The sequence below is a fragment of the Erythrolamprus reginae genome, chromosome 3, assembly GCF_031021105.1.
Source record: "Erythrolamprus reginae isolate rEryReg1 chromosome 3, rEryReg1.hap1, whole genome shotgun sequence".
Lineage (NCBI taxonomy): Eukaryota > Metazoa > Chordata > Lepidosauria > Squamata > Dipsadidae > Erythrolamprus > Erythrolamprus reginae.
The window spans coordinates 253,599,322-253,620,702 of record NC_091952.1 but is presented as its reverse complement, the minus strand read 5'-3'; the positions used below and the strand labels follow the sequence as shown (position 1 = coordinate 253,620,702).

At 44.1% G+C, this 21,381-nt stretch overlaps 1 protein-coding gene across 1 annotated transcript in view; it reads left to right on the top strand.

The window, feature by feature from the left end:
* Positions 1 to 14,081: 14,081 nt before the first annotated feature.
* The window catches only part of PTP4A3 (protein tyrosine phosphatase 4A3), a 124,595-nt gene continuing 117,295 nt past the window's right edge, over positions 14,082 to 21,381 (top strand). The window contains exon 1 of the mRNA XM_070748367.1: positions 14,082 to 14,319. The gene's annotated coding sequence lies outside the window, so the exon portion shown is untranslated. The remainder of the gene's footprint in view (positions 14,320 to 21,381) is intronic.

Genomic DNA, 21,381 nt, shown 5'->3' with positions numbered 1-21,381 from the left:
TTTTCTCACGTTGTTTTGGTCTTTCCCCCAACTAACTTCAGATTGTGTCCCCTTGTTCCTGTGTTCACTTTCCTATTAAAAACACTTCCCTCCTGGACCTTATTTAACCCTTTGACATATTTAAATGTTTCGATCATGTCCCCCCTTTTCCTTCTGTCCTCCAGACTATACAGATTGAGTTCATTAAGTCTTTCCTGATACATTTTATGCTTAAGACCTTCCACCATTCTTGTAGCCCGTCTTTGGACCCGTTCAATTTTGTCAATATCTTTTTGTAGGTGAGGTCTCCAGAACTGAACACAGTACTCCAAATGTGGTCTCACCAGCGCTCTATATAAGGGGATCACAATCTCCCTCTTCCTGCTTGTTATACCTCTAGCTATGCAGCCAAGCATCCTACTCGCTTTTCCTACCGCCCAACCCTTTTCTTAAAATAACTCTGTAACAGTGATTCCTTGTTTTTCACGGGGAATGTGTTCCAAGACCACCCGTGAAAAACAAATTTCCGTGAAGAGGAAAGATATTTTTTAATGTATTTAACGAGTATTTGGACTTGTAAAACCCCCCTTTTGCATGAAACAGTCATTCTATAATGTTTCTAAGCTGGAACTACATGTGATATCCTACCAGTTTATTTAACAGAGTACAGTAGTACTGTAGAAGAATTTTATGAATTTTTAATGGATTTAATGGATTTTTTTTTCAGAGTAACTTTTTTAATTATTTTTTTCTTCCACATCATATAATACCAAAAAAATTATATACTTTCTCTTTTGTTAGAATAAAATAGTTTTGACTAGTACATCTTGTATAATCAAATTATACATTCTTAAATCCCATCTATTTAATTTCGGTTATTATCACACACACCCTTATACCTTTCTTTCTAATTTCATCATCCAGATAAATCTCAATTAATGTTTGATTAGGTCCATCACTAATGTTCCTTAAACTATGTGTAAAATCTAAATCCTTCGAATTTTATAATCTTAATTTCAAAGCCATTAGTGCCTTCTTCCCTCTAGTAAAAATCTCAAAACAAACTAAAAACCCTTATATCTAAACTTATCTATATAAAATTATATACTTTGTCAATTTTAAACAACAAATAATGGACTTAAGCCCCGTTTGAAAACCCATGAAGTAGCAAATTCGCAAAAGATGAACCGCAAAGTAGCGAGGGATTACTGTACAGTGATCCCCCGGTTATTGCGTCCCCGACCATTGCGAACAGGGTAATTCGCGATTTTTCAACCCGGAAGTCAAAACACCATCTACGCATGCGTGCCCTTTTTTCTATGGGCACGCATGCGTAGATGGCACCCGGCAGATCAGCTGCTGGGCGGCTTCCCTGGGTCTTCCCCCTCTTGCTGGCGGGAGGGCGAGCAGCGGGCATCAGCAAGGAGTTTCTCCACCGCCCACGCAAACTCCTCGCTGCCGCCCGCCCTTCGCCCGCCCACACCGTTCATTCTCGCCGCTTTGGAGCTGAGTCCTGAAGCGAATTCGCTTCAGGACTCAGCTCCAAAGTGGCGAGAGCGAGCGCGGACAAGCCGTTCGCTGGCGCTAGCTCTCGCCTGCCTGCCCGCTAGCGAGGAGCCGAAGATTGGGGGCAGCGCGGCTGTTTTAAAACGTCCCCGCCGACATGGGGGGCTCGCTAGCACACCCCCAAACCCAGGTTGGGGGTTCGGGGGGGTGCTAGCGAGTCCCCCATGTCGGCGGGGACGTTTTAAAACACCCGTGCGACTTTCCAATGAGTCCCGAAGACAACGCGTTTGTCTTCGGGACTCATTGGAAAGTCGCGCGGGTGTTTTAAAACGTCCCCGCCGACATGGGGGGCTCGCTAGCACACCCCCAAACCCGGGTTGGGGGTTCGGGGGTGTGCTAGCGAGCCCCCCATGTCGGCGGGGACGTTTTAAAACACACGCGCCACCCCCAATCTTCGGCTCCTCGCTAGCGCTGCGGAAGTAAAAACACCATCTGCACATGCGCAGATGGTGTTTTTACTTCCGCAGCGCTACTTCGCGAAATCCCGCTCGTTGCGGGGGGTCCTGGAACGGAGCGGGGGATCACTGTATTCTATTCCATGTCTCTGCTATTCTGATTGTCTTTTTAAAAATGAACACTAGGTGTCACTAGTAGCTAACTTTGTTTTCTCAGGAAAACCCAACACAAATAATACACTGCAATACAGTGGTACCTCTACCTAAGAAGGCCTCTACTTAAGAACTTTTCTAGATAAGAACCAGGTATTCAAGATTTTTTTTGCCTCTTCTTAAGAACCATTTTCTACTTAAGAACCCGAGCCCGGAAATATTTCCCAGGAAATTTGAGAGCGGCACAAAGGCCCGGCCAGTTTCCGGCCATTCCCACTTTCATGCCGGCTATCTATGGTTTTTCTGGGCTGCCAGAGGAGCCTTTTGGTGGCGCTTAAGGAGGCTTTGGCAGTCCAGAGCAAACGGAGCATTTTCCTTTCTCTGGGCTCTTGGAGAGGGATTAAACCACTTTGCTGTGGTGACTCCCTCACGCTGCCTCACATACACCCGGCGCGAGGTTGCCTCCCGGAGTGTCTGGGCACGGAAAGGCAAAAGGGGGCGCTTTGCCCCGGGCAGATCAACTTGGCTTCAGCCAAACCAAGGAGTAATCACAGTGAAGGAAAGGCGCCAGCTATAAAGCGAGCGAGCGGGGAAGGGAGCCCTTCAGCATGGGAAGGAAGAGGAAGCAGGTAGCCACCTTTCAGTCAAAGGAGCGGGAGGTTCCCCCCTCTCACCCACCTGCGTTTCTCTCTCTGGCACAGCGTATGGGAGGTAGCCTCACACCGGGTGTATGGGAAGCGCGTGCTCCTCCTCGCCCCCTCAGAGTCTCTCTTTTTTTTTTTAAGCCTTAAAGTTTTGGATTCTTTTTTATTCCCCTCCCCTCAACCTTCTTCCTTCAACAGCGACTCTCCTCCTCCTCTTCCTCCTCCACCTCCTCCCATCCAAATTCCGAGCTTTTATTTCTTTCCTAATGGGTTTGCACGCATACAAATCTAATAAATAAATAAAATAAATAAATAATTTGCTTTTACATAATATGTCAAACATATCATTGTTGTTGTTGTTGTTATATTTAATTAATTAATTCATTCATATGCTGCCCCTCTCCAAAGACTCGGGGTGGCTTACAACATATAAAAGCAGTATACATCGAGATATAACAATTAAAGTTAAAATTGAGAATTAAATAGAATAGTAGTAGTTTGTATAAACATACCGGTAAGTAAAAAGTAACAATAAAAGAGGACAGAGACAGTAGGCACAGTGATGCACTTATGCACGCCCCTTACAGAACTCTTAGAAATGTATTTATTTATTTATTTATTTATTTATTGGATTTGTATGCCGCCCCTCTCCAGAGACTCGGGGCAGCTAACAGCAATAATAAAACAGCATATAATAATAATCCAATACTAAAAAGAGTTAAAAACCCATTATTATAAAAACCAAACATACGTACAGACATACCATGCATAAAATTGTAAAGGCCTAGGGGGAAAGAATATCTCAGTTCCCCCATGCCTGGCGGCAGAGGTGGGTTTTAAGCAGTTTACGAAAGGCAAGGAGGGTGGGGGCAATTCTAATCTCAGGGGGGAGTTGGTTACAAAGGGCCGGGGCCGCCACAGAGAAGGCTCTTCCCCTGGGTCCCGGCAAGCGACATTGTTTAGTTGACGGGACCCAGAGAAGGCCAACTCTGTGGGACCTAACTGGTCGCTGGGATTCGTGCGGCAGAAGACGGTCCCTGAGATAATCTGGTCCGGTGCCATGAAGGGCTTTAAAGGTCATAACCAACACTTTGAATTGTGACCGGAAACTGATCGGCAACCAATGCAGACTGCGGAGTGTTGGTGTAAGGTTGACTGTAGACAGTCTAAGGTTAAAGTGTTTGGGGTTTGGGGAAGAAACCACAAATTCAGGCAGTGCATTCCAGCCATTGATCACTCTGTTGCTGAAGTCACGTTTCCTGCAGTTCTGATTCTCCTCTGAAGCCTGTGTTGGTCTTGTTGGGTTGCAGAACCGAACCAGACAGTTATAGAGGTGCACATGACTTATTCAGGCTCACAAAGAGGCCCCCTTGCTTATTTCTAGCTTCCACGGCACCTCCGAGAGCGCACTGCAGCAAATAGACACACACACTCTCTCTCTTTCTCTCTCTCCTCTCTTTCTCTCTCTCCTCTCTCTCTCTTTATTTCTCTCCTCTCTCTCTCTCTCCCTCCCTCCTTCCCTCCCTCTCTCTCCTCTCTCTCTATTTCTCTCCTCTCTCTCCCTCCCTCCTTCCCTCCCTCTCTCTCCTCTCTCTCTATTTCTCTCCTCTCTCTCTCTCCCTCCTTCCCTCCCTTTCTCTCTCTCCTCTCTCTCTCTCTCTCTTTATTTCTCTCCTCTCTCTCTCTCTCTCCCTCCCTCCTTCCCTCCCTCTCTCTCTCTGGGGATCCTGCAGGGATCTCAACTGGGGGCAGGCAGTCCAGGCGTGACGTCAGTCCGGCGTCCCGAGGGCTCGCCGAGGAAGACCCAGCTGCTGGCTAATCTATCTTCCCATCCAGTGCTTTCTTGGGATAACCCACCCAAGGAATTCAGAAGGGGCCTTTAAATAAACCCCGTGTAACCTACACTGTGAGAAGCTTTTCTTGTTCTTATTTTTTTTAATAAACTCTGTGCCAGCACACAGATATTCAATACTTTCTTCTTCTGACTTCAGAAACATCTCTGAGTCGAGTTGATGCGGTGAGAGAAACATGGGATGGAAAGGGGCCTGAAGGGATCATCTAGTCCAGCGTTTCCCAACCGGTGTTCCGCGGCACACTGGTGTGCCGCGAGACATGGCCAGTGCCGCCAAGCTTCAGCTGGGCGGGGCGCTGCCGGTACTCCCGCTCGCAGCTGTCTCCTGCTCGATGCCACGGTTTTCGGCGCTCTCCTGCTGAGCCCCAAAGAAAGAAGGCAGGAAGAAGGAGAGCTCCATTCTTCGCACCTTTTTCCCGCCTTCTTTCTTTGGGGCCCAGCAGGAGAGCGCCGAAAACCGCGGCATCGAGCAGGAGGCGGGGGACAGCTGCGAGCGGAAGCCCCAGGACGGAAGTACCGGCAGCGCCCCGCCCAGCTGGAGCTCCTCTTTCGTCGACGGCAAGTGTCCGATGGGAGCGGGGGGGGGGGCCGTCGGGGGAGATGGCGGCGGCGAGAGGGATCGCTCTCTCTCTCTCTCTCAGCTGACTGCAAGTGGGAGCCCTGACGGTGGCGGTTGGACGTTCTGCTGGACGTCGTACATGCTGGCGCTGCGTGCCTGGCATATACGGTGTCCAGCACCACGTCCAGCTGCCGCCGTCAGGGCTCCCGCTTGCAGTCAGCTGAGAGAGAGAGAGAAAGAGAGACATATAAGAGGCAGAGAAAGAGAGAAAGAGAGACATAGCAAGAGAGGCAGAGAAAGAGAGACAGAGCAAGAAAGAGAGACAGCAAGAGAGGCAGAGAAAGAGAGATAGAGAAAGAAATAGAAAGAGAGACATAGCAAGAGAGGCAGAGAGAGAAAAAGAAAGAGAGACATAGCAAGAGAAAAAGAGAGACTTAGCAAGAGAGGCACAGAGAGAGAGAGAAAGAGAAAGAAAGAGAGACATAGCAAGAGAGACAGAGAGAGAAAGAGAGATAGCAAGAGAGGCAAAGAGAAAGAAAGAGACATATAGCAAGACAGTGAAAGAGAGAGAGAGAGCAAGAAAGAGAGAAACAAGCAAGAAAGAGATAGCAAGAGAGACAGAGAGAGAGCAAGGGAGAGAGAAAGACATAGAGGAAGGGAAGGAGGGAGAGAGAAAGAGAGCAAAAAAGAGAGGAAGAAAGAAAGAAAGAGGGATGGAGAGAGAGAATGAAGGGAAGGAAGGAAAAGAGAGAAAGAGGGAGAAATAGAGCGAAAGGGAGGAAGAGAGAGGGGTTTTTTTGTCCAAACTTTTCTTTAGCCCGCCCCCCCCCCTTTCAGTGTTCCCCAGGATTTTGAAAATACGAATAATGTGCCGCGGCTCAAAAAAGGTTGGGAAACACTGATCTAGTCTGACTTTCTGTGGGTTGTGTGTGTGTATATGCGCAGAAAAACCAGTTAGACCATCTTCATGGTGTCCAGCTTTCTTGTAAAAGCATTTGAATCAGAATAGAGCTGGAAAAGGGACTTTGGAGGTGTGCTAGACCAAGGGTAGGCAAAGTTGGCTCTTCTATGACTTGTGGACTTCAACTCCCAGAATTCCTGAGCTAGCATGATTGGCTCAGGAATTCTGGGAGTTGAAGTCCACAAGTCATAGAGGAGCTAGCTTTGCCTACCCCTGTGGAGAGGGGCGACATACAAATCCAATTAATAATAATGATGATGATGATGATGATGATGATGATGATGATGCTAGACCAACCCACTTCTCTGAGCAGGAGACCCTATCCCAGGGCAGCTCACAACAGTAATAGTACAATATATAATAAATCTAATAATTAAAAGTCACTAAAACCCCCTTATTAAAAAGAAACATACACACAAACATACCATGCATAAAATGTATAGGCCCGGGGGAGATGTCTCAGTTCCACCATGCCTGGCGGCAGAGGTGGGTTTTTAAAAGTTTACGAAAGGCAAGGAGAGTGGGGGCAGTTCTAATCTCCGGGCAGAGCTGGTTCCAGAGGGTCGGGGCCGCCACAGAGAAGGCTCTTCCCCTGGGTCCCACCAGACGACATTGTTTAGAATGTAGACTCGGGGAGGCTCACAACAGCAAAAGAACTGTTGCCTTGCTGTTGTGAGCCGCTCCGAGTCTCTGGAGAGGGGCGGCATACAAATCTAATAAATCTAATCTAATCTAGAAACATAGAAACATAGAAGACTGACGGCAGAAAAAGACCTCATGGTCCATCTAGTCTGCCCTTATACTATTTCCTGTGTTTTATCTTACAATGGATATATGTTTATCCCAGGCATGTTTAAATTCAGTTACTGTGGATTTACCAACCACGTTTGCTGGATCTACTACTCTTTCAGTAAAATATTTTCTCATGTTGCTTTTGATCTTTCCCCCAACTAACTTCAGATTGTGTCCCCTTGTTCTTGTGTTCACTTTCCTCTTAAAAACACTTCCCTCCTGAACCTTATTTAACCCTTTAACATATTTAAATGTTTCGATCATGTCCCCCCTTTTCCTTCTGTCCTCCAGACTATACAGATGGAGTTCATGAAGTCTTTCCTCATACGTTTTATGCTTAAGACCTTCCACCATTCTTGTAGCCCGTCTTTGGACCCATTCAATTTTGTCAATATGTTTTTGTAGGTGATGTCTCCAGAACTGAACACAGTACTCCCAATGTGGTCTCACCAGCGCTCTATATAAGGGGATCACAATTTCTCTCTTCCTGCTTGTTATACCTCTAGCTATGCAGCCAAGCATCCTACTTGCTTTTCCTACCGCCCGACCACACTGCTCACCCATTTTGAGACTGTCAGAAATCACTACCCCTAAATCCTTCTCTTCTGAAGTTTTTGCTAAAACAGAACTGCCAATGCAATACTCAGATTGAAGATTCCTAATCTAATCTATGGTTACCATTGCAATATTACCTCAAGAAATAAACTTATTAATGACATGTGTGTCTTTGATATGCAACTTTTGTCTATTACACAACTCAGAAATGCTTCAGCCCCTTCCAGCAGCTGTTCCTAATGTTGGCTCATGTTCAACTTCTTCTCCTCTGGTATCTCTTCGTTCCTTCTTTCTGTCCTAACGTCTCTGAGCCATGAACCCTCTATCTGATATATCCGACTGACGTCTCTCTTCCCTAATTGTAATCCTTTACATTCTTCCTCTTTGAGGGACATCTTGTTCTCAACTGAGCTTTCTCTAGATTAGATTGCAATCTTTATTTGTCTTCTTGATGGCTGGGCAGACTTTCCAATTTTCTGTCCTCTGCAACAACTCCTGCAAAGGCCGTACAAAAAAACCCCCAGCTGTCTTAAGCTGACATTTCGAGAAACCAAGGCCCAATGGTGGTTCGTCCAAGTAAACAAGCCACGATAATGCGGTACAAGAATAGAGTCAGCCAGAAATGGGAAGGCATTTTTCCCCCCTAACATTCTCTAATTGTCCCAAGTATTTTAATTTTGGGATTTGGGAGGCAGGGGGAGGAAGGTACAGAAATTGGTTCTGCCTTTGCTTTAAAAAATAAAATAAAAATCATCCTCTAAATTGTAATGTGATAGTAGGGTCTGAGAGACAGGGAGGTGCTGCTAGGGTCAACTTTAATAAAATGTTTAAAGCCCCACCATGCACAAAAGGTTGTGGATGTTTCAACATTGGAAATTTTAAAGAGAAGATTGGACTGCCATTTATCCAGACTCACGTAGGGTTTGGACAGGGGGGTTGGACTAGAAGACCTCCAAGGTCCCTTTCAATTCTGTTATTCTATTCTATTCCATTCCATTCTATTCCAATCATGGACTTCCCATGTTACACCAACACTCTGCAGTGTGCATTGGTTGCCGATCAATTTCCGGTCACAATTCAAAGTGTTGGTTATGACCTATAAAGCCCTTCATGGCATCGGACCAGAATATCTCCGGGACCGCCTTCTGCCGCACGAATCCCAACGACCGATTAGATCCCACAGAGTTGGCCTTCTCCGGGTCCCGTCGACTAAACAATGTCATTTGGCGGGTCCCAGGGGAAGAGCCTTCTCTGTGGCGGCCCCGACCCTCTGGAACCAGCTCCCCCCAGATATCAGAGTTGCCCCCACCCTCCTTGCCTTTCGCAAGCTCCTTAAAACCCACCTCTGTCGTCAGGCATGGGGGAATTGAAATTTTCCCTTCCGCCTAGGCTTATAGAATTTATACATGGTATGCTTGTATGTATGATTGGTTCTTTAAATTGGGGTTTTTTAAGATTATTTTTAATATTAGATTTGTTTACATTGTCTTTTTTATTGTTGTCAGCCGCCCCGAGTCTTCGGAGAGGGGCAGCATACAAATCTAATAAATATAAATACAAATTCAATCCACTCCACCCCACTCCATTCTATATTTCATTCTCCTATTCTATTCTATTCCATTCCATTCATTCCACTCTATTCCACTCCACTCCACATTCCATTCCATATTTCATTCTCTATTCTATTCTATTCTTTCCCCTTTTCTTTCCTGCCTAAGCAGGGGGTTGCTTAGGAGACCTCCAATGCCCCTTCCAACTCTGTTATTCTATTCTGTACTGTTCTATTATTCTGCTCTATTCGATTCTATTCTATTTTTCTGTTATCTTCTGTTCCATTTCATTCCCTCCTCTAAATTTATTTTGTCACCTGGTTCTACTACCGTTTATTCTCCATTTTCTTCTTGTGTGACTTGTATGTAGCCGCCAGGATTCGCACTCAGCTCAAGAATGGAACTTCCTGCCTCTGAAATGAAAATTTACGAGGCACAAATTAAAGTCAGAGTAATAACATAAATTGCACAAATTGGCAATTGGAGGCGGGGGGGGGGTGTTTGCCAAACAACTAGGAGAAAAAAAAGTTGGTCTTGAGAAAATGCTTTTGAGAGAGACTGTGGGATTGAAAAACAGCCTTCTATGCCCGGACACATCTGCCCCCAACTTTTTATATAAGAATATTTATGGCAACTCATTAAAACTTAGCCTTCTTGTTCCAAGAATTCAGTCTTAAGAGTACTGGCATGGGATAAAGGCTCTCCAGATTTCTGTTTCAAGCAGCAAGTGATATTTTAAATCTTTGCAAGGCCAATAAACTTTATTTTAATGCTTTAACTGTTCCCAGCAAAGTCAGTAGTAACGCTGTGTTTCCGAGTCTCGTAAAACTCTTCTCATTTGTTCCCTAAACTTCACTGCATGCAAAACTAGAAAACCCCAAATGCATTAAGTTACTTAATAGAGAGAAGCAAACTACAGTGGCACCTCTACTTATGAACTTAATTTGTTCTGTGACCAGGTTCTCAAGTAGAAAACTTTGTAAGAAGCAATTTTCCCCATAGGAATCAATGTAAAAGCAAATAATGCGTGCGACTGGGGAAACCACAGGGAGGGTGAAGGCCCTGTTTCCCCCCCCCAGGAGATTTTATTTTATTTTATTTTAATTTAATCATTCATTCATTAATTCATTCATTTATTTATTTATTTATTTATTAGATTAGTATGCCGCCCCTCTCCGCAGACTCGGGGTGGCTCACAGCAACAATAAAACAATGTACAACAAAGATTCCTAGAGAGGCCCCATGTAGGCTTCTCCCTGTGTTTTTCGGCTGTGTTTCCTCTCAGGAGATTCCTAGAGAGGCCCCATGTAGGCTTCTCCCTGTGTTTTTCGGCTGTGTTTCCTCTCAGGAGATTCCTAGAGAGGCCCCATGTAGGCTTCTCCCTGTGTTTTTCGGCTGTGTTTCCTCTCAGGAGATTCCTAGAGAGGCCCCATTTCCCGCCCTGTTTCCTCCCAGAAGATTTATTTATTTATTTATTGGATTTGTATGCCGCCCCTCTCCGCAGACTCGGGGCGGCTAACAAAGCAGTAAAACAGTCTACAACAAAATCCAATACAGTGATACTTTGTCTTACAAACTTAATTGGTTCCAGGACAAGGTTCTTAAGGTAAAAAGTTTGTAAGATGAAACAATGTTTCCCATAGGAATCAATGAAAAAGTAATTAATGCGTGCAAGCCCAAAATTCACCCCTTTTGCCAGCCGAAGCGCCCGTTTTTGTGCTGCTGGGATTCCCCTGAGGCTCCCTTCCATGGGAAACCCCACCTCTGGACTTCCGTTGCCAGCGAAGCACCCGTTTTTGTGCTGCTGGGATTCCCCTGCAGCATCACAAAAACACGGAAGTCCAGAGGTGGGGTTTCCCATGGAGGGGAGCCTCAGGGGAATCCCAACAGCGCAAAAACGGGTGCTTCACTGGCAATGGAAGTCCGGAGGTGGGGCATCCCAGCTGCGGCGGTGGGTTTGTAAGGTGAAAATAGTTTGTAAGAAGAGGCAAAAAAATCTCAAACCCCAGGTTTGTATGTTGAAAAGTTTGTATGATGAGGCGTTTGTAAGACGAGGTATCACTGTACTAAAAACAGTTAAAGATAAGATACCTTGAGAGGCCCCATGGAGGCTTCTCCCTGCCTTTTCCAGTTCCAGTTCCAGAGGCCTGGGTTTGTAAGTGGAAAATGATTCTTGATAAGAGGCAAAAAAAACCTTGAACACCCAGTTCTTATCTAGAAAAGTTCATAAGTAGAGATGTTCTTAAGTAGAGGTACCACTGTATTGTATATAAACGAGTCTGCGGAGAGGGGCGGCATACAAATCCAATAAAAATAAATAATAATAATAATAATAATAATAATAATAATAATAATAATATAGGGTTTTTCTTCAGATGGAAGGGAAGGAAAAGGGGCCACTTGGAGGTTTAACTGTGTCCTGTCTCAATGACCAGCAAAGAACTGCAGTCTTTGGCACTATCGGTGTGCCCTCCCAGGCTGTCGCGGGCACATGTGCCTCCGATGGGCACATGTGCGCCTGTCAAGCAAGATTTGGCTTCTGCACATGCACAGCAAGTGAAATCTTGTGTGAGCATTTTGGCAATTTTCCTTGCATATTTATATACCGTTTGCACTACTGAGGTGAGGACACAGACAAACATCAAGGGGGCCTCAAGTATTTTCTAAAAAGGGTGCAAATGACCAGCTTTGTTTGCAAGGAGTATCAATCCTTCCGTTCCCCACCATCCTGTCAGAGCTGAAGAAGCCTCTGGGATGAGGAGCGAAAGGTCTTCACAGAAAAAACCAAATGTCCTGTGTAACTCACATCCTAGACTCAAATCGTTTCAACTCCTACCCTCAAAACGTCGCTACAGAGCACTGAACACCAAGACAACTAGACACAAGAACAGTTTATCCCCGAACTCCATCACTGTACTAAACAAATAATTCCCTCAACACTGTCAGACTTTTTACTAAGTCCGCACTACTATTATTATTAATTTTTTTCTCATCATTCCTATCACCCATCTCCTTCCACTTAGGACTGTATGACTGTAACTTGTTGCTTGTATCCTAAGATTTTTATTAATATGGATTGTTTCTTCATTGCTTATTTGACCCCTATGACATAGAAACATAGAAACATAAAAGTCTGACGGCAGAAAAAGACCTCCTGGTCCATCTAGTCTGCCCTTATACTATTTTCTGTATTTTATCTTAGGATGGATATGTGTTTATCCCAGGCATGTTTAAATTCAGTTACTGTGGATTTATCTACCACGTCTGCTGGAAGTTTGTTCCAAGGATCTACTACTCTTTCAGTAAAATAATATTTTCTCATGTTGCTTTTGATCTTTCCCCCAACTAACTTCAGATTGTGTCCCCTTGTTCTTGTGTTCACTTTCCTATTAAAAACACTTCCCTCCTGGACCTTATTTAACCCTTTAACATATTTAAATGTTTCGATCGTGTCCCCCCTTTTCCTTCTGTCCTCCAGACTATACAGATTGAGTTCATTAAGTCTTTCCTGATACGTTTTATGCTTAAGACCTTCCACCATTCTTGTAGCCCGTCTTTGGACCCGTTCAATTTTGTCAATATCTTTTTGTAGGTGAGGTCTCCAGAACTGAACACAGTATTCCAAATGTGGTCTCACCAGCATTCTATATAGCAGGATCATAATCTCCCTCTTCCTGCTTGTTATACCTCTAGCTATGCGGCCAAGCATCCTACTTGCTTTCCCTACCGCCTGACTGCACTGTTCACCCATTTTGAGACTGTCAGAAATCACTACCCCTAAATCCTTGACAATCATTAATTGTTTTTTACCTCATGATTCTTGAAGCGTGGAACTCATTACCGGACTCCATAGTGTCATCCCCAAACCCCCAACACTTTACCCTTAGATTATCCACGGTTGACCTATCCAGATTCCTAAGAGGTCAGTAAGGGGCAAGTACAAGGGCACTAGAGTGCCTTCCGTCCCCTGTCCTATTGCTCTCCTATATCTCCTATACCTTTCTTCTATTCCTATATCTCTTCTTCTATTCTTTCATTGATATGTTCTATTACTATATCTTCTTTTCTATTATTTCTTAAATATATTTTACTATGAGTATCTCCTCTATAACCTTCATCATGTATTTTACTATGTGTGTGTATATATATTATATAATATTATATATATATATATATATATATATATATATATATATATATATATATATATATATATATATATATGTCACATGTTTTTTTGCTGAATTTGAAAATTAAGGGAGACTAGATCTATTTCTGCCTTATTTTGGCCTCATCAGCTAGCCATACCCACTGGGACTTGAACCTGCAACCTTTGCAGATAAACTGGGCCAATAAAGAATTCTATTCTATTCTGTCATAACTGCACGCCACTCTGCCTGAATTTTTTATTACCTGACCTGTGAGGATGTCGCAAAAAACCGGGCCTAAACGATTGTTTCCCCCCACTGCAGCCCTGACTTCCGAGAGACGGTCGTTAAGCCGAGGACACCCTCCGCTTTTAACCAGACGCGCGTTCACGATGCCGCCCTCCCTTCTTTCCTTCGTTCCACGCGGGCGGCGGCGTTTTCCCCTCCCTCGCAAAGCTCCCACGCGAAGACCCCGCGCTGTATTGCACAGTATGGCACGTAGGGCACGCGTGCCTCGTACCCAACCGGGGCTCTCCGGCCACAGAAGCCCACGCCAGAGACGCTAAAGCTAAGGCAGAGCTCCCCCAAACGGGAGTCAGACGAGACAACCCCTCCCTTACTCCCCGGGACCACGCACCCCTTCAAATGCGCCCGCGGGCGCCCGGTTGCAAAAGCCCAGCCGCGCCCTGCGTGCCTCGTGCGGCCCGGGCCCCGCCCACAACGCCGCCGCCGCATCACGTGACCAGCCCGCGGCCGGACTCGCTCCGTCTGGGAGGAGGAGGTAGCCAGGCAAGAGGCGCGGCCAGACAAGGGGCGTGGTCGGGAAGCCATCTCTTGTCTCTTTTCTCAGTCTCTTTCCCCAGCTGGGGGGGAGGGCGGGGCCGAGTTCGCAGAGTATTTAAATTAAAAAAAAAGAGGAAGGAAGGCGCGCTCTGATTGGTCGGCTCCGGCGCGTGCGCGCCCCGCTTTTGCCCGCACAAGCGCGCGCGCGCTCTCCTTTTATCTCTCCTTTTTTTTTTCCTCCCCTCGCGCGCTCGCTCTCTCTCGCTTCCCCCCTCCCACCTTCCGCCCGGGCTTTGCACGCGGGAGGCTGCGCTGCTCCGGATTTGCAAATAATTAAAAAAATATTAAAAATTCCAAAAAACCACCCCCCCACCAACTACGGGTAAGGCGGGCGTGGTGAGGGTGGGGGGAGTAAGGGCGCGGGAGGATGCATGCATCCCACTCATGTCCCACGCGTGGAGGGTTTTTTTTTCCCTTTCCCACCCACCCTCCATAGGAGAAGCGTGCCTGGCCTTGTGCTGCTTCCAGAATGGGGAGGGGGTTGGAAAGAGGGGAACTGCAAGGCCGGGGAGGGTTTTTTTGCAAAGTCCGGGGGGGGTGCACCCGAGGAAAGAATGCGGCTGGGTGGGTGGGTTTTTTCCCTGGAGCTTGCATGCATGCAATTGCACGATGGGTTTTTTTCCCCCGGAGCTTGCTTGGGGGGGGCTCGCCCTTCTTGGGGGGGGGATATCCGCGATCCTGGGGGTGGGGTGCATTTACAAAGCGGGGCGGGGCGGCCTTTGCAAAAAATAAAAAATCGCTTCTTCCCCCCCGGAAAAATAAACCAAGCAAACCACGATTTGCACCGCGAGGCCTTTAAACCCGGATTTATTATTATTATTTTGTATTAAAGCCGGTTGCTGGGTTTTGCAATCCGCGGACCGATCCTGGGCAAAGGAAAAGAAGGGCGAGACCCGAACCGGCTCCCGAGGGTGGGTTGGTGGGCAGTAATGCCGGATGGGCAGGGTCTCCGGCTTGGTTGCACGTGGTGCAAAACCTGAGCTTTGCAAAGGAGCCCGGATCCCCAAGCCCATCAGGCTGAGCAAGAGGTTTGGGGTTGGTTGTTTTATTTTCTTGTTCAGAAGCTTTTTTTTTTTTTCAAAAGGCTAAGCCTGCATCCGTTGCATTCAGACGAGACGGGGAAAGCTGGGGTGATCCTAATCGTGGTTTAATTATTTGGAATGGACCTTCCCTTTGCTTTCTGGGAACCTTGACCACCAACTCGACTGGGTGGGTGGATGGGGGCTACGAGGCGTGGCAAGGCAACAAACCACCTTTAAGCCCACTGGGTTGTGTGAATGGATGTCTGTTGGGTGTCAAAGGGTCTCCCAGCAGGTGGGAGGGAAATGGCCAGAGAAATAGATTGAATGCTTTGATTTTAAATTGAGTGAGGAGTGGGTTTTTCCAAGGCAACTTGCAAACAAATTATTATTATTATTATTATTATTTTAAGGGATTGATCTTGACTATTGCAATGCACTATACATGGGGCTACCCTTGAAGAGTGTTTGAAGACTTCCGCTGGTGCAAAATGCAGCCGCGTGTGCAATAATGGGTGTACCAAGGTGTGCCCATGTTATTCCATCTCTACATGAGCTGTATTGGTTGCCAATTGGTCTCCAAACCCAATTCAAGGTGGTGGTTATCACCTTTAAAGCTCTAAATGGCTCATGGCCAGACTATTTACTGGACCACTTATTGTCGGTTGGCGGGACCTTGAGGAAGGGCCTTCTCTGTGGTGGCTCCGATTCAGTGGAATCAACTGCCCCCAGAGATTCTTCCTACCAGTCTTCCCGAATGTTAAGACCTGGATTTTCCAGCAAGCCTGGAATTAGATTGACTGCTGTGTGTCTGGTTCTTTTAAAGATATTATTTATTGTTATTACTGATGTTATTATATATTTGTGATTGTATTTTAATATTATTGTATTTATTGCATTTGTTAGACACTCTTGAGTCCCACTGAGCGGCATATAAATACAATCAATCAATAAAAGAACCTGCTTGGGGGACGTTCCCCGGCTTGTTGAGGTTGGGTCAGGGTGGAGCAGAATTTTGGACAGAAAGGTCCATTAAGAAAATATCTGGGAGGAGGGACCTTGGAGGTCTTCTAGTCCAGCCCCCTGCTCAACAAGGAAATCCTGTGTACCATTTCATACCAATGGTTGTCCAGTCTCCCTTTGAAAGCCTCCTTCACGGAACCACCCACAACTTCTGGTGGCAAGCTGTTCCACTGGTTAAATTGTCCTCGCCATTGGGAAGTTTCTCCTTAATTCGAGGTTGCTTCTCATGTTGATTGTCCCCACAGGTGCTTTTTTCAAGAGACTTTCTGGTTTTTCTTTGAAGGCCTTTGGCTTCTTGACCAAGAAGAAGATGCGGTGGAAGGTCTTACAGCATAAAACGTATCAGGAAAGACTGAATGAACTCAATCTGTATCATCTGGAGGACAGAAGGGAAAGGGGGCACATGATCGAAACATTTAAATATGTCAAAGGGTTAAATAAGTTTCAGGAGGGAAGTGTTTTCAATAGGAAAGTGAACACAAGAACAAGGGGACACAATCTGAAGTTAGTTGGGGGAAAGATCAAAAGCAACGTGAGAAAATATTATTTCACTGAAAGAGTAGTAGATCCTTGGAACAAACTTCCAGCAGACGTGGTTGGTAAATCCACAGGAACTGAATTTAAACATGCCTGGGATAAACATATATCCATTGTAAGATAAAATACAGGAAATAGTATAAGGGCAGACTCGATGGACCATGAGGTCTTTTTCTGCCGTCAGTCTTCTATGTTTCTATGCTGAAGCAGCTTTTGAGTAAGAGGCGAAACATCTTAAAAAAAAAAGACCCCTTAAGACCTGTCTTTTCCAGCAGGCCTGGAATTAAATTGACTGTAGTCTATGTATGCTTTTAGGATATTGTTTTATTTTATTATTTATTTTATTCTGATCGTTTTTTTACTATTTCTCTAGTTTATTGTTGTTGTATCTATCTTTTACTTGTTAGCCTCTCTGAGTCCGTTTCAGAACCAGCGGCATATAAATACAATAAAAATAAATAAAAACCAGAAGGTTCCAGTTAGTTGCCTCTTGAAAAAGCACCTTTGGGACAAACATGACTTGGATGATGGGAGAATTTAGACATCGCTCCTTGATTAGTTTCCACCCATTGTTTCTTGTGTTGCCTTCTGATGCTTTGGAAAATAAGTTGACCCCTTCTTTGTGGCGGACCCTCAAATATTGGAAGACTGGTATCAATGTCACTCCCAGGCCACCTAATTCTGTAAGTTGGCCAAACGCAATTCCTGCAAAAAAAATATGTTTTAGTTGCCGGGCATCTCATTTTTTGTCTCTTTAATAATCTTAAGTTTGCTCTTCTCTGCACTTTTTCCAAACTCTCAACATATAAATAAATCATTATTTGAATATAAATTGGCATATAAATCCAATTAGTCTTCGGAGAGGGCAGCATACAAATCTAATAAATTATTATTATTATTATTATTAATAATAATTAATAAAATAAATAAATATGTATTTTTCTAATGTGAGCAAAACTGGATGTAGCATTCCAAGTGTGATCTTAAATAAGGCAGAAGTCCTCAAAATTGGCAACTTTAAGACTTGTGGATTTCAACTCCAAATTCTCCAGCCAACTACCTCCCAGCGACCAATAAGGGCCTACAGAGTCGACTTCTTCCAGGTCCTGCCCGCCAAACAAGGTTGGTTGGTGGGGCCACGGGAAAGGGCCTTCTCTGTGGTGGCTCTAATGCGTTGGAATCAACTGCCTCTGGAGGTCCGAATTATCCCCATCTTACTGGTCTTCCGGAAAGCCGTTAAGACTTGACTTTTCCGGCAGGCCTGGGGCGTTGAAAGATTGAGAGTGTTCCCTGATGCGTTCCAAGACCGCCCGCAAAAGTCAAATTTCCGCGAAGTAGAGATGCGGAAGTAATTACACTATTTTTGGCTATGAACAGTATCACAGGACATCCCCTAACACTTTAAACCCCTACATTACAATTTCGCATTCCCTTAACAACCTTTAGATTATTATTCACCATTATTACTGGTACTCACCATTGAAGAAGATACTTAATGATCCTGATATTTATTAACATAATTATTTATTAATAATTGTTAATTGGAATCACTCTATAATATGTAAACATATATTTTTCTCTTGAGCTAAAATGATATATACAAGAAACCACCACCCCACCACCCCGATTTGGTGGTGGGGTGTGAATGCTTGTCTGGTGGTGGGCCCTACTCATAGAGCACTTGTTTTATGTTGTATGTGTGTTCATAATTTTAAAAAATCAATAAAAATATTTTTAAAACCACAATAATTTGGCGATGACGTATGAGATCACGGGTGGGAAAAAACGTGTAGAAAAAAAAACCACGAAGTATTTTTTAATTAATATTTAATATTTAATATTAATATGGTATAGACTTCGCGAAGTTCAGACCCACGAAAATCAAGGGAACACTGTATGTATGGTTTTTAGAGTTATAAATGCATTTTTACATTGTTTTATTGTTGTGCTTGTTGTAACCTACCGTATATTTTTGTTGTATTTATTGTTATTATTGTAACATGCCCAGAGTCCAACTGGAATTGGGTGGTATATAAATTGCCCAAATAAATAAATAAATAAAAAGTCTGGGAGTTGAAGTCCAAAAGTCTTTAAAGTTGCCAAATTGGAAGACCTCTGCATTATGGCTTTATAAAACAGTACTAGGAACGGTAGGTGATCTTAATTCTATCTCTGTTTTATGCAACCTAGGATTGTATTAGCTTGTACTGCTGCTGCACATTGCTGGCTCACACTTAAGAACTCTTAATTTGGAAAACTGCTGATTTGGGGAAGGTTTGGGGTTAATTAGATTTATACCGCAATTAAAAGGCCTTTAATCATCAATGTTCTCTGCACTTTTTCCAATATATTCAATTCAATTTATTATTCAATTTATTAGATTTGTATGCCGCCCCTCTCTGAAGACTCGGCAACAGTAATAAAAAACACTATAACAATAGAACAAATCTAATAATAAAATTATATAAAAAACCCCAACAATTTAAAAACCATACAATACAACACATACATACCAAACAAAATATAAGAAAGCCTGGGGGAGATGTCTTAATTCCCCCATGCCTGGTGATATAGGTGGGTCTTGAGTAACTTGCGAAAGACGAGGGTGGGAGGCGTTCTAATCTCAGTTTAAAAACATTAATACATATTAAAAACCCTAACTATACAATCATACATATTCAACCGAATCCATCATACAGTGAGGCTGAAAACATAATAAAAAGGGGGAGAAGGTGGTAATTATCTCCACACCTGGCAACAAAGGTGGGTCTTCAGCATTTTACGGAAGGCAAGGAGGGTGGGGGCTATTCGAATCTCTGGAGGGAGCTGATTCCAGAGGGCTGGGGCCGCCACAGAGAAGGCTCTTCCCCTGGGGCCCGCCAAACAACATTGTTTGGTCGATGGGATCGGAGAAGGCCAACTCTGTGGGACCTTATTGGCCGCTGGGATTCGTATATATATTTTTATTTATTTATTTATTTTGTCAAGTACATATTGGTGGTTTACAGAGATATAATATTTATATACATGATACTAGCTAGATACTAGTAGATACTAGGACAGGAGACAGAAGCTGGTGCACTTAGGAATCGGGAGAGGTTAAGAGTGGATAGTCTAAGGGTAATGTTTTGGGGGTTAGGTGATGATACTACAGAGTCTGGTAGTGAGTTCCATGCATCAACTACTCGGTTACTAAAGTCGTATTTCCTGCAGTTCAGTTTAGAGCAGCTTACTTTAAATTTGTATCTGTTGCGCGCTCATGTGTTTTGGTGGTTGAAGCTGAAATAATCGTTGACAGGAAGGATGTTGTAGCAGATGACTTTATGGGCTATGCTTAGGTCGTGTTTAAGGCAACGCTAGTTCTGAGCTTTCTAAACCTAGGATTGTAAGTAGTTGCGTCGGGTATTCTGTTGCAAGTGGAGGAGTGGAAGGTAAATATCTAGTAAATATCTGGGAGCTTCCTAGAGTGTTTATGTCTGAAAAGCTATATTCAAGGATTGGTTTGGCGAAATATATATATACTGTATTGCAGCGGTCCCCAAACTATGGCCCATGGGCCGCATGTGGCCCACTGAGGCCATTTATCCGGCCCGCCGGTGAGTGACAAGATCACAGGGAAAAGAGAGAGAAAGAAAGAAAAGGGAAAGAGGGAGGGAAGGAGAAGTGGAGAGGAATGAAGGAGGGAAGGAAGGAGAAATGGAGGGAGGAAGGAAAAAAGAAAGGAAGAATGAAATAAATGGAGGGACAGAGGAAGGAAGGAGTGTTTTTGGGAGGTGTATTTTTTTCTCTCTCTCTCAACATACATTCAAACAACACAGTGTACCATCTAATTTTCCATGAATAAAATGTGGTATTTTGTTAGTAACTAATATCAATCATCAAAAAAGTTGCAAAAGGTTTTTTTTCTAATTTTGTCATCCAGTTACATTCATTTTCTTTTAATTAAATTCCCTCCTTAATGTTCCTTCAAAAGTGCAACACCAATTATATTTCTAACGTATTAACCATTATGCCAAAGTGCTTCCTTCTTTATACATTTTTCATAAGCCAAGAAAACCTTGTATAGCCAATCAGATGTCAACAAAAGAAAATTAAAAACAAAACATAAACATATATGAATTTCAGATCTTCTCCCCCCTCTAAATAGTACATTCCCATTTTGTTTTTTACTGTAAAACAAGGTATGTGCAGTGTGCATAGGGATTTGCTCATAGCTTTTTTTAATAGTCCGGCCCTCCAACAGTCCGAGGGACAGTGAACTGGCCCCCTGTGTAAAAAGTTTGGGGACCCTTGCTGTATTGTAACGTGACTAAAACTGGATGCAGTATTCCAGGTGTGATCTTACTACGGTTTTATTATAAACATCACCCATTGCAAAAAAGATGGATTTAACAACTCAGCTTTGATCTATAACTTATTCGTCCAGAAGGAGTTGGGTGGCCTACAAATTGGATAAATAAATTTTAAATAGTAGCTGTTTTCCACTTAAAACTTTTCCACTTCCAAGCTTGGCTTTTTTAAGGTAGATGAACTTTAAACTCCCAGAATCCCCTCCAAGACAGCATGCCTGGATGGGGAACTCTGGGAGTTGGAGTCCACCAATGTTAAAAGTAGCCAGGGTTAGATAATACCGCTCTAAAACATCTTTTTCCAAGCTGCTTGGTTCAGTCAGACTGGGGAAGGCTGTGATTTTAAATGTTTAAAAGTTTTCCAACTTTATATTCGGAGACTTTGCTAAGTCCACACGATTTCGCCTGCCTCCCATAATGGCTGCATTTGATATAATTTGATTAAGTTTGGTGCCT